This window comes from Ochotona curzoniae, unplaced genomic scaffold (assembly GCF_017591425.1).
Source record: "Ochotona curzoniae isolate NIBS_2020 unplaced genomic scaffold, NIBS_Ocur_1.0 scaffold_2587, whole genome shotgun sequence".
NCBI lineage: Eukaryota > Metazoa > Chordata > Mammalia > Lagomorpha > Ochotonidae > Ochotona > Ochotona curzoniae.
In genome coordinates this window covers 16,006,864-16,021,298 of record NW_024467096.1, presented here as the reverse complement: position 1 = coordinate 16,021,298, position 14,435 = coordinate 16,006,864, and the positions used below count along the sequence as shown (strand labels likewise).

The following is a 14,435-nucleotide window of genomic DNA, read 5'->3' as shown; positions in this document are numbered from 1 at the left end:
TAACTTATATTGTTGGGGAAGCTGGGACATAGGTCTTCAGCTTAATGGATGGACTTAAGGATAATGACCATTTGTTCCTTTTTGGATTATGTTTGGCTGGATTATAATTGGTTGGATTGCCATATGGACTTGTGATTTGCTATTTCTAGTATACTCTATTATCACCAAGCTTGGTTAATAAATACTCCTTAATAAACCTTAGACATGTCTGGTGTGATCTCGCTCGCACCCCTCAACAGCTATATGCATTGACATGGGTAAATGCAGGCTATAATACTGAGTTTTCTAAAAGCATCAGAAAAAGACATAAAAGAATATTTCAAAAAGCACAATGAAAAAATGAAATGGAAAGTTTCTTAAGGCAAAAAAATGTTTATATCTGTTCATACGCAAGGTCTTCAAAAAGTTCATGGAAATACGTATTATGAAAAAAATTATGCATGGATTTCAAAACTTTTTTGCAGCAAAGTAAGCTTAACCCTTTATTTCATTTTTTCCAAAAGCACTTTTAAGAATCCTCTTATGATTCCATTTTTATAAAAAGTTCAAATGCATACAAAATTAATCAATATACCATTTAAGAATATACAGGTATGCTTTACAACCAAGAAAAGCAACTGAATCACCAACACAAAACTCAGACTTTTGGCTACCTCTGAGAGAGCAAGGGAAGTAAGGAATCAGAGAAGAACAGGCACAGGAGATACTAGAAGTAACAATGAAACTGCTTTCTTAAATGGAGCTATAAGTACATAGCTACTTCTACATAGTTACTCCACAAGTCTCCCAGATACTGTGTACATATTTTGTATCTTTATTCAATATGTAATGAACACCTTCATGCTTGCCATCCCAGCAGCACCATGAGGTTCACTGAACAACAGGGGCAGAAAGCAAATTTGCAGAACCTTTAACAGCCTTACAGACTTAAGACACCACTCCAACCACAATGATTTGAAAGCTACAAAAATTACCACAATTAAAACTCAATTAAAAAATGCTATCATTTTTGAGGCACCCTAATTGCAAGTGTTGACATTAAGTGAAATACAGATTTAAAAATTTTGGGACTGAGTAAAAGGCCAGCCAATGGATGAGTAGCTGATCTTGCTGTTTTCTCAACAGTCAACATTTCATTGTGTATTTAGACTACACAAAAGACATTTGCAGAATAACAATACTTCAATTCATCTTGTATGTCCCGCAATGTGGGCTTAGTCAAATGCCTATCTGTTTGCCAAAGTCATTTAAGGGCAGGTTCATAAAGCTTGAAGAGTAAAAACCTGGTATGTTTTAACTCATAGAACCACCAAGGAAAACTTGCAAGAAATTTTTGTGAAGAATTTGTGCCTTTACTACTGTTTTCAGTATTTTAACTTATTTTTTATTTACTTCTTTAAAAAAATATTTATTTAGTTTTATTGGAAAGGCATATTTGCAGAGATAAGAAGAGACAAAGAGAAAGAACTTCCATCCACTGGTTTACTCCCCAAGTGGCAGAAACAGTCGGACCTGAGCTAATCTAAAGCCAGGAGCCAGAAGCTTCTTCTAGGTCTCCCACATGTGTACAGGGTCCCAAAGTTTTGGGCCATTCTCCACTGGCTTCTCAGGCCACAGGCAGGGAGCTGGATGGGAAGTGGAGCTGGCAAATGGACTGGCATCCATATGGGATTCTGGTGCGTGCAAGGCAATGATTCAGCCACTGAGCCATCATGCTGGTCCCTGTCTCCAGTATTTTAGGACTAGATAGTACCAAGTCAGTTAGCTAAGCTCTGAATATTTTGCCAGTCCAGAAGAGATACAATAAACCACAAAATTAGAAAGTTAATTTTCAAATTAATTACATTTATTACTTTTGTTTTGAAATTTTAAAAATCTGTGCTTTTCTCTCCCTTAAACATTAAAAAATAGCACTTAAAAGTAGAGGGGTTAATGTTTACACAGAAGCAGTTTTTCCGCTTTGTTTTTCTGTCTTTCAGGCTTTAACGGGTGAGTGACCTTGTTGGAATTCCCCTGTCAGTTCTGGATTGTCTCTCTGAAACTTTCAAATAGAAACTACTTTCACATGATGCATTAGAATGTTAATGCCAAGTGGTATCTGTCCCCGCACCTTGAACTTGAATGTTGGATCTGATGAATCAGTAAACATTACACAAAATGAAAGGCTTTTCTCCTTCTTTAGGCCATGGAAGAAAACACAAATTTAAATATCTTTAAAATGTAATACTTTTAGGGTCAATTATGCACAGAAAAAACTTCATATTTTTACCCAATTCAAGAAATTACCCTTCATACAGACTCAGGCTGTCAAAGACGGGCTCATTTCAAGTTTTCCAACCGTGAATATATTACATGTATTATAGTATAACTACTTTAAAGCTTCAATTATAAAGCAGTTACTGCTTTTGCTTTATTTCAGAACTTCTAAGGTATTCATTTTTAGTGAGTGCAGTTATTTCACACTTACTGTGAGTAGGTTTACAGGACACCTGTGCTTCCTAGATTGAGTTGGTTATGAAACAACCCTAAGCCACTGAAAATCAACAGAGAGGCATAAGCAACAGTGAGGACAATTTGGAGTAGAAACAAAACATTTCCCTGATCTAGCCACACCTCTAGTTTCACTCTCGGTACCTCCCCGCTTCTTCTCAGAAGGTGAAAGTGCAAGGATGTCCCTGGCATTTGAACAGCCTGAGCTATGGCACTCTGAAAAGCTGTTTTCAGGGTAGGTCACAGTGTTGTAATTTGGTGAGATGAGGGGTACACAAGCGGGAGTGAGAGGGAACATCAAGAGAATAAGGTAGAAGGAGCACTGAAATTCCCTGGGAATATCTTAGTGGATGATTTTGTAACAGTGGCAGAAATCTCAGTATCACACGTTACAAAGAAAAAAAATCTTAAACCATTAGCAAAACATCACTGTAACTACAGGACTGAATTAAAGGCCTACTCACTGTCCTTCCTGCCCATCTTCACAATGTCTTCTCCCCACCCTTCCCCTCCTCTCTTTTCCTTCTATTTTTTAGATTTATTTATTTGAAAGGCTTAGTGACAGAGATGGAGTGAGAGACAGAGAGGGATCTTCCACCCACTGGTTCACTCCCCAGATGGTCTCAACAGTCAGGTCCAAGTCAGGCTATAGCCAAGAGCCCAGAACTCTATCTGGGTCTCGTATGTGAGTGGCAGGGACCCAAGCACTTAGTCTTTCCAGGCACATTAGCAGGGAGCTGAGTGAGAAGCAGTGCTCCAACATAGCATGCCAGCATTGTAAGCAATAGCTTAACCCACCATGCCACAGCACTAGTCCCTCACAATCACTGTTTCTTGTCACAGCTGTCTCCTATTTAGTAAGAATAAAGTAAATTAATAAATGAAATACTAATTCCACATAAAATTACAATCCTGAATTTTTAATAAAGGTTCAATAAAAATTATTAGGGCAGGGAAAAATACAAAATCAAATTTCTTTTTCCTAAGGACTTCTCTCTTTCATTGCTACCTTTTTACTCACATCTGGTCAGCAAAAACAAAAAGTGTTGGTGACATTATTTTACAAATATTAACAAGATACTTAACACAAAAAATTTAGAATTATTTTCCTAATCTTTATTCCCCAAAATACTTTCAGCACAAATGCATCAATTTGGAATAATTTTAGTATTTTAGCATTTATATTTACTGAGTGGATATTGAACAAAACTGATAATCAAGACTTATTTACTCTGTTTTAGAGTTTACAAGATGCTGTTATAGATTACCAAAAAGCTAATACACACACACACACAACATATATGTGGGTACTTCAAAGGTTCATGGAAAAATGGAATTGAGGTGGCCAGTGGGGTGGCTCACAGGCTGATCTTCCACCTGCAAGTGCCAGCATCTTATGAATGCAAGTTCGTGTTCTGACTGCTCCACTTCCCATTCAGCCCCCTGCTTGTAGCCTAGCAGAGCAGCAGAGGATGGCCCAAGACCTTGGGACTCTGCACTCACATGGCAGACCTGGAAGAAATTCCTGGTTCCTTGCTCCTGGCTCCTGGCTTCAGATCAGCTCAGCTCCAGCTTGAGGTAATGTGGGGAGTGAACCAGTGGATGGAAGATCTTTGTTTCTCCTTTTCTTCATAATTCTGATCTGCATTTCCAATAAATATAAGTTAATCATTGTTAATTGGCTGATGCTGGTTATTTTACATTTCATAATTGCTACTTAATACCCAACATGGTCTAGAGACAACAGTACAACAGAGGGAATGAGTAGTCATGCCTGGAAATGGGCGTGCCTGTTCTTCTGTCAGGTAAACTCAAAGTCCACAGACAGATCATCTGAGCTGTTGTTGTCCCGTTGCTGTGATTACCTTCTGTGTCCCTTCCACCAGCAGTGAAGAGCCGCTGTCCTGTGTTCACTGTGGAACCTGGAGTGATCCAGGAGTTTTACTCAGTATTCTTGCTCCATCCTTAGCTTTTTGCAGTCACTGTATGTCTACGCCATGGAAGGGATTCTCTCTACCTCCTTGCTCTTCCCGCAGCAGTAGACTGTTATTGTTTGTTATTCAGTGGTACATACACATCTTGATTTTCTTGCTACAGCCTCAATGTTAGGCAAGCCCTGTGCGCCTATACCTTTGGTATAAGTCTTTCTATGCCCCCAATCCAACCTCTTGGTAGTAAAACTCAGCCTTGTATCCATCTCTAGGAGCACACTGAGAAAAGCTGCCAGCCCCCCCGGGACCACATAGCTACTGCTTGTGCATCTCCAAAGTAGAGAGGTCTTGCTTCTGTTCTACCACCCACAGCAGGGAATCTGTGCTTGGAATCTGAAGATAGAAATGATTCCTTTCTCTTTGCCAGTAACTTAAGAATTTTGCTTTAAATAAGAAAATGGTTGGTAAAGTGGGTACAGTTTTATTAATTACGTATCAGTAAATGGTGACGTCCTCCAATCTCCTGTCTTGTTGCTAATCTTTTCCAACAGCAGTAATGGAGGCTGTTATAGGTTCAATTGTGTCTCCCCAAAAGATAAGTTCAAATCGTTAACTCCTAATACCTGCGAATGGGACCTTTTTGAAAACAGGCTTGATGCAGATGTAACTAGGGCTAGCCCTAAATCAGCAGGACTTTTATCCTTACAAAAGAAAAATATGACTCAAGGCTCATTAATATATGTAAAGAAAACAGTTATGCTACACATAAATTTGGAAAATGTACTATAAATTTCCCCGAAAAGTGCAACATTTATCAAACACACACTTTTTACAGAACCATTGTTTTACAGAATCTCTTCATTGTGTCAGGTATATGGAGTAACACAGTGTGGGCAACACTGAGTTAAAAGCCTGGACGCTGGATAGGGATATTCGTGTAACCAAACATGGTGGGGGATATTTTCTTTCTGCCACGTCAACACTTTTACTGAAAATAAGATCTTTTTGGAACTAACTCATGTAGCTAGAGGATATGCTGACTTTTGCATTATTTTTATACTGATGGTTCTGTTCCCAGGTCTTTTCTAGTTGCTCATCAAATGCTAAAATGAAGAGATGCTTGATTTCTACAAAACTGAACACAATGTTCCCTCCAGAGAAAATAAAATTGCCTCAAAGGAATAAATACATATTGCAAGATCAATGAACAGTTTAAGTTAGAATAATGTTTACTTGCAGATTAAAAAAAATACAACACAATCACTCAATCAGCCATTTGGGGAGTGAACCAGCACAATGAAGATCTCGCTCTCCCCACTTCTATTGTCTATAACTCAGTCTTCCAAATTAATAAAATATACCTTTAAAAAAAAAAAAAAACCGGGCCCCGCACGGAGGCGCAGTGATTAAGGTCCTTGCCTTGCACGCCCTGGGATCCCATATGGGCGCTGGTTCTAACCCCGGCGGCCCCGCTTCCCTTCCAGCTCTCTGCCTGTGACCCGGGAGAGCAGTCAAGGATGGCCCAGGGCTTTGGGACCCTGCACCCATGTGGGAGACCCGGAAGAGGCTCCTGGCTTCAGCCCGGTATAGTATCGGCCGTTGCGCTAACTTGGGGAGTGAATCATCAGATGGAAGATCTTCCTCTCTTTCTCTCCTCTCTGTATATCCACCTTTCCAATGAAAAAATAATAAAAATAAATCTTAAAAAAAACCCTGCTCTCTCTTTATGTGAATGGTCCATTCTAATGGCTCTGTGTTCTTATGGTATTTCCTCAAATCCTTTGTTGAATACATGAAACATAAATAATTTTTTATGAAAGTCTAATCAAGTCACCTGCTGGTTTAGTTCTATTTCAACCCTGAAAAATACGACAGAATATTTTCTTGAAAAGGTATTTGGGGTACGGGTCTTGTAGAATAGTGAATTAAACAGGATGCCTGCAAGTCATATTAGTGTCCCTAGTCAGTTCTACCTATGCTTCCAACCCAGCTTCCTGCTTAGGCACATCCTGGGAGGCAGCAGATAATGGTTCAAGCATGTGGACCCTGCCACCCACAGGGGAGACCCAGAGGGATTCCGGGCTCCTGGCTTTGGCCTGGCCCAGCCTTGGCTGTTATGAGCATTTGGGGAATGAACAGGCAGATAGAACTCTTGCTCTCTCTGATTCTCCCTTCTAAGTATATGTGTGTGTGTGTGTGTGTGTGTGTGTGTGTGTGTGTGTGTGTGTGTGTAAAATCTGTTGCTTTCCTTTCAAATAAAAAACAGAGATTTTAAAAAAGGTGAAAACAGGCAAAAATGAAAAGGTTAAATAAAAGCTACCACATTTTGCTAGTGGAACATCATTTAATTAAATATGCTTATCTGCTGGGTCCGGCAGTGTGGCCTAGCGGCTAAAGTCCTCACCTTGAACGTGCCAGGATCCCGTGTGGGCGCCGGTTCTAATCCCGGCAGCTCCACTTCCCATCCAACTCCCTGCTTGTGGCCTGGGAAAGCAGTCGAGGATGGCCCAAGGCTTTGGGACCCTGCACCCATGTGGGATACCCAGAAGAAGTTCCTGGATCCTGGCTCTGGATGGGCGCAGCACAGGCTATTGCAGCCACTTGGGGAGTGAATCATCGGACGGAAGATCTTCCTCTCTGTTTCTCCTCCTCTCTGTATATCTGACTTTCCAATAAATAAATAAATCTTTAAAAAAAATATGTTTTGGGTTACCACTCCCACAGGAGGGCATGAGAACTAGGATAGGGGCTGGGGTAGCTAGACAGAGAGGCACTCAACCACACCCGTGAAGGCTTGACTGTTGAGCTGGTTAGATGGATCCAAGCTTCAATGCCATTTGCCATGTACGAGAGCCAGGGGGGATGTGGGACAGATTGGACTGGTCTGCCACATATATTGGCAAACCAGGGTAGGGGGTGGGCCTGGAGGGGGTTATTGTGGGTCGCTCTCATCAGGATGCAGCTCCCACTGGTTTAGGTGAAGACCGAGTATGTGCTGTGCAGAACCAGGCTGGACTGCAACACCCAGTGGTTCCAGTAGAAGGTAGGGCTGAAAACAGAACCAACCCAGCAATTGCAACTACCAGCTGACCGGGTGATGGACTGTGCTGGGCCCTGTGCTTGCTGGTGCATACAAGTATCTGGCCTGGGAACACCTCAGACGAAGTTTCTTTGGTGATCTCCCCAATTGAAATGCCAGATTCAGAACCCTAACCATGAAGGGACAGAAGATGGAACAAGTTAATCAACCAGCTCAGCTATAGGTTGGCAACAAAATACCGGGCAAATAGAGACGCTACGATGGACAATGTCAATTAATGGATTTTTCAACAACCTCATCGTGTTTGGAGAGGCAAGACTGGCAGCAATTTCAAAACTGGTGACTTATTGAAACCACTTCAACGAGTATCTCGGAGCATGCCCCACATGCGGGACTTGGGGTGGGTGGGAAACCGGGTGGGGCTTCTCCCTTAATATCCTCCTCTACCTCAGATATATGAAGGAAACAATATAGAAATAATAGTCTTACCCACTTTCCTGTAGTCCTTGACCCTTTTTGGCCAAATTAACTATGTAAAGATTGTCAAAATAAAAAAAAATATTAAAAACAAAAACAAAATGCTTATCTGTTGCCTCAAAGTACTAGCTTTGTTGAGTGAAAGTACAGCAAAGTTGAACAAGGGGCCTGTAGTCATATTCCTTACTTTATCTTTGGCTTACAGGTATTACCACAATTCTAGACTCACTTTTAAAAGATTAAAAAGAGAAAATGAAATTAGGAAAGCACACCAACCTGTCCTGGGCTGTGAGAAAGCATGCACATATGTATACACACACACACACACTGTAATCTCTGATCCTGGACATAAATTTGTGAAAGATCTCAAGCTTAACACACCTACTCAATGCTCAAGCCTCCTCTTCAGTTCAGTTGTGAACTATGTAAGAGCCTATTTTTAAGTTGCCAACAATTTGCCTGGAAAGGAAGGAAGGATCCTCAGACTACCTCATGATTAGAGCAAGAGAAATGAGGGTAATTTGATGTGCTGGTATCTTTGATAGCTGATTTCCAAAAATGATCCAATTACAAAGTTCAAATCAACCTTGAAAATGCCCTGGACACATGAGCAGAGGCTGGCAGCAGCAACTTCATTTCTCAGATGCAGCTGAGCCTTGATAATGAGCAGACTAGGAACATTAACACCATTAGACGGGTTACTAATATAGAAAACAAGTCTTGTCTTATAACTGAATAGGTTTCTTGAGTTCCTAAGACTCAAATGTCTTTAATCCATGTCATGTGACTGAGTTCATAACTCCAGTTCAATCGTCATCCTTTTTTTTTTAAGATTTTGTTTATTTTTATTAGAAAGTCAGATTTATCACTGGTTCACTCCCCAAACAATTGCAATGGCCAAAGCTGAGTCAATCTGAGGCCAGGAGCTTCTTCTGGGTCTCCCATGCGCGTGCAGGGAGCCAAGGCTTTGGAACATTTCCAACTGCTTTCCCAAGCCACAAGCAGGGAGCTGGAAGGGAAGCAGAGCAGCCAGAATATGAACCAGCACCCATATGGGATCCCAATGAGAGCAGGCAATATGGGGACTTCAGCCATTAGGCTACTATGCTGGGCCCTTAATCATCATTTCTAAGCAAGCTAAAGTTTTACCTAAGTTACATTTATAATCTACCTTCAGTCCTGCCACTATTCAGGACTTTATGTATTAACTTTAATATTACCATTAAATTGTTTTGCTCTTTTTATGTCTTTGTACCATAAGAATTTTTGTGAACCATTTCAAAAAAATTTTTAGAACAAGGCAGGATATAAATCCAATTAACTCAACTTTAAAAAATTACTTTAAGGGGGTTTGCATTATGGCACAGCAAATTAAATTCACCCTATATCAAAGCACTAATCTGAGTCCTGGCCCTCCACTTCCATCTAGTCTGTTGCTGATGCACCTAGAAAGGCAGCAGCAGACGGTCCAAGTGCTCTGGCCCCCGTCACCCCAGACCATTATGGCCATTAAGGGAATGAACCAGACAATGAACTGTGCCTCTCTTGTCTTTCAAATAAATAAATAAATATTTTAAAAACAAATCCTCATTTTGAAATATTAAATCCTCACAATTTGGGTAATAAGTTAATTGTCTCAAACATACACCTCTGTGAGCACAGCTTAATTCACTCATTCATATTTAAGAGTCTAATAGGTGGTACCTGGTTTTGTTGTTATTATTTGGCACCTGTTTTGGTACGGGGGAACCACATGTCAGTCACAGATAGACCCAACAGACAGGTTAAGCAGAGAAGGAAAATAGGAATGCCATGTAGACTGCTACAATTATTTAAAATTTAATTTTGTGTGTTTTTAAGGCAGGGCAGGGTGACAGGGAAAGAAAAGCTAGGGAGACAGAGTGAGATCCTCTACCCACTAGTTCATTCCACAAAAAGCTGCGACAGATGACGCTGGGCCACACTGAAGCCAGGAACCCAGATTTTCATCTGGGTATCCCAGAGAGGTGACAGGATCTGCTGTCTTCCAAGCATTTCAGCAGGAAGCTGGATTGGAAGTAGAAGCGGGACTTAATCTCAGGCAGTCCAGTATGAGCAGCAGTTGGCTGGTTTTGCCACAACGTTCACTCTGAGGTTAGTTTTAAATACGACAGAGAGGACCTCACTGACAAGTATGGCGTATCACACTCTGAAGAAGGAATTAAACCACATAAATATGTGGAGCACAAATATCCTGGGCACAGAGAATGTTAAGTGGAAAGGTCCTGAGGAAGAAATGTTTCATTTTAGAACAGGCAAGAGCCTCGATGGTGGAGGCAGTCCTTTAGCAGGTGACAAAGAGGTAAGGGGAAGGCAGAGGCACACAAGAGTACTACAAGGTCTGGGGTTTATCCCTTGGAGTTGGTAAAAAGACTGGAAGGTTTCTGAACAGAGGAAGTTGAACAGTCTGCAAGAATTTTCAGCATTAAAATATCTAAGTGAAGAGTGGTACCTTTGGGAAGAATGAGTTGACAAATATTTGGTGAATCCCTATTGTTTCTTAGGGATATTCCTTAAGCACTGGACATAGAGTAATAAATAAAACAGACTACTATTTGCTCTCTGAAGGTGTAGTCTTGCAGATTACCAGCAAATGATTAGACAAGCAATTGCAAACATGTTGTGTTTGAGAAAAACTGGGTGATTTGTGAGAGTGACAGAGCAGGGAGGTGTAATCTAGTGTGAGTTACATAAAAGGATTCTTTGAAGAAATAACATTTAACATGAGATTGTGATTCCTAGAAGTAGGAGTAACAGGGATGAAAGGCAGGCAGAGTTCTGCAAGAGCGCTGAAGAGAAAGAAGGAAGAAAAAATAAAAAGCACGTTTGGGAACTAGACAATCACTGTGGCTAGTGTTTGGTAGGCAAAGATGACTAAAGATTCAGGTTGAATTCTATGGACAATCAGATATTAAGAGTTTAGATCAGAACACTGAAAAGGTTGGTGGTGCCTTTTTTTTTAATCACTCTAAAAGCAATGCGATTATAAGAAGGAACAAAGAAGAAAAGCCAAAAGTTCCCACAGAAGTGCAGGCGAAAGTGACACTAATAAATAAGGGTAGATGGTGCACACGAGGACAGAAAGAGATGGACAGTTTGAAAGATATGTAGAAGGGACAAAAGAATAGATTAGACTCAGGAAAGCCGAGGAAGAAAGTCAAGAATGGCTGAAATTGCCTGATTTGTTTTCACAGGTACATCATACTTTTTGCCTGGAGAGGGAGAAACATTAGTGTGCTAGGGGCAGGGCAGCAGTCAGTCACTTATGGTACAGTAATGAGCCTTTTTGCCACAGCTGCTGATTGCCACGCAGAACCTCAATTTGCATAGTTTACACAGCTGGCACATTAACACCAGAAGAGTGGCTACAACGACAAATGTCTGTTTCTAGGGAAAGCAGTAGAACAAGTTGATGTCGGTGACTTGTTTGCTTTAAATTAAAGATCAATTTAATTACTCAGGAGCAAAGAAATGGCATTTTTTCTTCTGGAGACCACCAACTCCCAGTAATCCTAATTATATTCAGTGCCTTTTCTCTGTTTGGTCTTCAAACAATGTGAAATCAGTGGCAGTTTTCTCTTTACTACTGGGCCAGAAAGATAAAAGAAAAAAAAACACTGCCTTTTTTTTTTTAAAAGAAACAAAGCTTTTAACACAATCTTTGTACTAGTAGAGGTTGAACTAATCATATAAATACTACAACAGCTTCAGTGTCAGAGTAGATGGTACTGAAGTATTAAATATCTAAAAGGCCTACAGGCTTTCTCTGTGCTATGAAATAAAAAGTATGCCATTTAAACCCAAAGTCAAATACTAATTGCTAATTCCCTTTGTCAAAAATAGATGTTCGAAATAAAAAGAAATGCTGAGCTTTCTGAGAATCCAAACACATGGAATGTTACTCATTCTAAAATGAGACCCTAAGAAGAGCAACTGCAAATCACAGGAAAAAATGCATTTTATTTAATGACCAAGTACACATACATATTCACATGTATAACTAAAACAATATTTATGCTGACCAAGCGGGATGCACTGTAAAATGTTTTGCTCTTGTTCTTGCATTTAGAAAAAATGCTAGTCACTATCAGGCAAACAAATCCTGCAAATCATTAATGTCGTAATTCATAATTGCTCTAGAGAATTGTCAGCCCAGTCTTTCTCCTTCTTTGAACTATCCCACAGTGGTACTGCATTACTCAGAGAAGCCTGTTACTCTGTACCCAGCCTGGACTAGGTAAGACACCGACCCTCCCAGCCACAGCAGCTGAGGGCATGTCCTGCAACGGTGGAACAGGGTCCTATGTCTGCCACACATTTTACGTATAAGTTCTTTTTATGTACATTATTTCATTCAGTCCCCACAACAACCCTGTGAGGTAGGCAGGGAAAATACTGTCCACGTCATTGCACAGATAATGAAGTTGAAGTTCAGAGAGGTGACTTTCTCAGTTATCACAGACCTTGTAGGAGCCTGAGTTAAAATAAGGATCATCAACTTTTAGCTTGAGGTCCCCTTTCTCTAAACAGCATTGTTTCTTAAGAGTATAACCTAGCCTTAAATATACTGATTCCTCTTCCCTTCCCTGTTTTTAAAATTACTGATTGAGCTCAGAGGGTACAGCAAAAGATTTCATTTGAAACCATGCCAAGCTTATGCTTCTCTAACTGTGGACACTTAATGGCCAGAGAACATATATCTTTTTAAAGAAAACACAGTTCTTTTGATTCAAGTCTAATGGAACATAAGTAATAGGGAAGACCTTAAAGGTCAAGAAAACTGAAGAGAAGTCAGAGAAAAGGCTATAAAATGGAAGTTCCTAATGGGTTTTAGTCCCTTGAAGCTTTGACTTTTGTGACAGGGTTCAATGGAGAGGTTTAATGTAGATGAGACTTGAAGCTTCTGAAGAGGATCTAAGTCTTGATGAGGTCATTCAAACTCAAAATCTTGGATGCGTAATGATGAGAAGCCATAGTCTTCAAAAACTTGGTACTTGGTTGCTTGAAAACAAAACAAACACACAAAAATTCTACTAGCAAGTCTAACAATTTTTTTAAAAAGGGAGCTGAAAATGTTATTATTCTGTATTCAATCATTAATCAGATAAGTAGATAATCATGTTCAAAGAACAAAAAGCAAATCAGAAAGAGAGAGGAAAGGTTTTGGATAGTGTTTTATTCTTCAAAGTCATTGGCTACAGAATTTAAAGTTTTTATACAACCATTTTAGGGTCCCGTAATTAATTCTTTAGTAACTTACTGAATATATTTAATTGATAATCTATGATATCTGAGCTTTTGATTTCTGAGAGCCTGGCCAAATTATCTGTTGGAAAAGATGGCATACAGTTTAGCTGATTTTGTGGAGTAGAAAAATAAATAGAAATAGTAACTTGGAAATATTTAAATGAGAAAGAGTAACAAAGTCTTCAAATGGAAAAATTCAGACCAGTTTGCAGGTTCACACGAAAAACACAGAGCAAACACACTGTAAACACGTGTTCTGTGTAGTGAAGGAAGTCTCGGCCATTTCATTTTTCAGTCCAGTAACTAATTACTAGTGGCCTATGAGCTTCGGGGAGAGCAGCATCTGTTTAGTATCCACTGCCTTCTGTGTTAGAGAGAATTTCATATCTTGTTGGCTTAATTTTGTGTTTATTCTAATTGTTTCATGTACTCCATATATTTGATTTCCCCTAAAGAAAACACTAAACCTCTAAAAATTAAAAATCATAATAGCAGATATTATTTGTTGAGTTTGTGCCAGGCAGAGCTTTAAGCACTTTATGCAGAAGAATTCATTTCATCCTCACAACCAAATATTACCATTATTCCCAATTTACAGAAGAAGAAACTAAAGCACAGAGAAAAGAGAAATTTGAGTACTTACTTAGCTAGCAAACACTGCAGTCAGGATTCAGGCATTCTGCCTCCACAATACAAAGCTAGCCCCATTACTCTACAAAGTGATTTCAATATAAGATACACCAGGATTCAGGACTTATTTTTATCAGCATTGTCCCATGCCACAATCCTTCACTGATTATTCTGATTAGAAAGGACAGTGGCTGGGCCCAGTGCGATGGCGCAGTAGTTAAGGTCCTCGCCTTGCACGCCCTGGGATCCCATATTGGGACCCTGCACCCGCGTGGGAGACCCGGAAGAGGCTCCTGGCTTTGGATCGGCATAGCATCGGCCATTGCACTCACTTGGGGAGTAAAGCATCGGACGGAAGATCTTCCTCTCTGTCTCTCCTCTCTGTATATCCGCCTTTCCAATAAAAATAAAATAAATCTTTCAAAAAAAAAAAAAAAAGAAAAAAAGAAAGGACAGTGGCTTGGGCCAAGGTCGAGGCTCAGAGGGTAAAGCCTGCAGTGCTGGCATCCCATATGGGCACCAGTTTGAGTCCCAGCTGACCACTCCAGTCCAGCTCCTTGCTAATGTGCCTGGGAAAGCCA

General features: G+C 40.2%; 1 protein-coding gene across 1 annotated transcript in view; it reads right to left on the bottom strand.

Annotated features, from left to right (window-relative positions):
- The window catches only part of MAP3K13 (mitogen-activated protein kinase kinase kinase 13), a 160,532-nt gene that overhangs the window by 138,736 nt on the left and 7,361 nt on the right, over positions 1 to 14,435 (bottom strand). The window contains exon 3 of the transcript XR_005886096.1: positions 11,918 to 12,978. The gene's annotated coding sequence lies outside the window, so the exon portion shown is untranslated. Of the gene's footprint in view, positions 12,979 to 14,435 lie in introns of the transcript that reaches the window.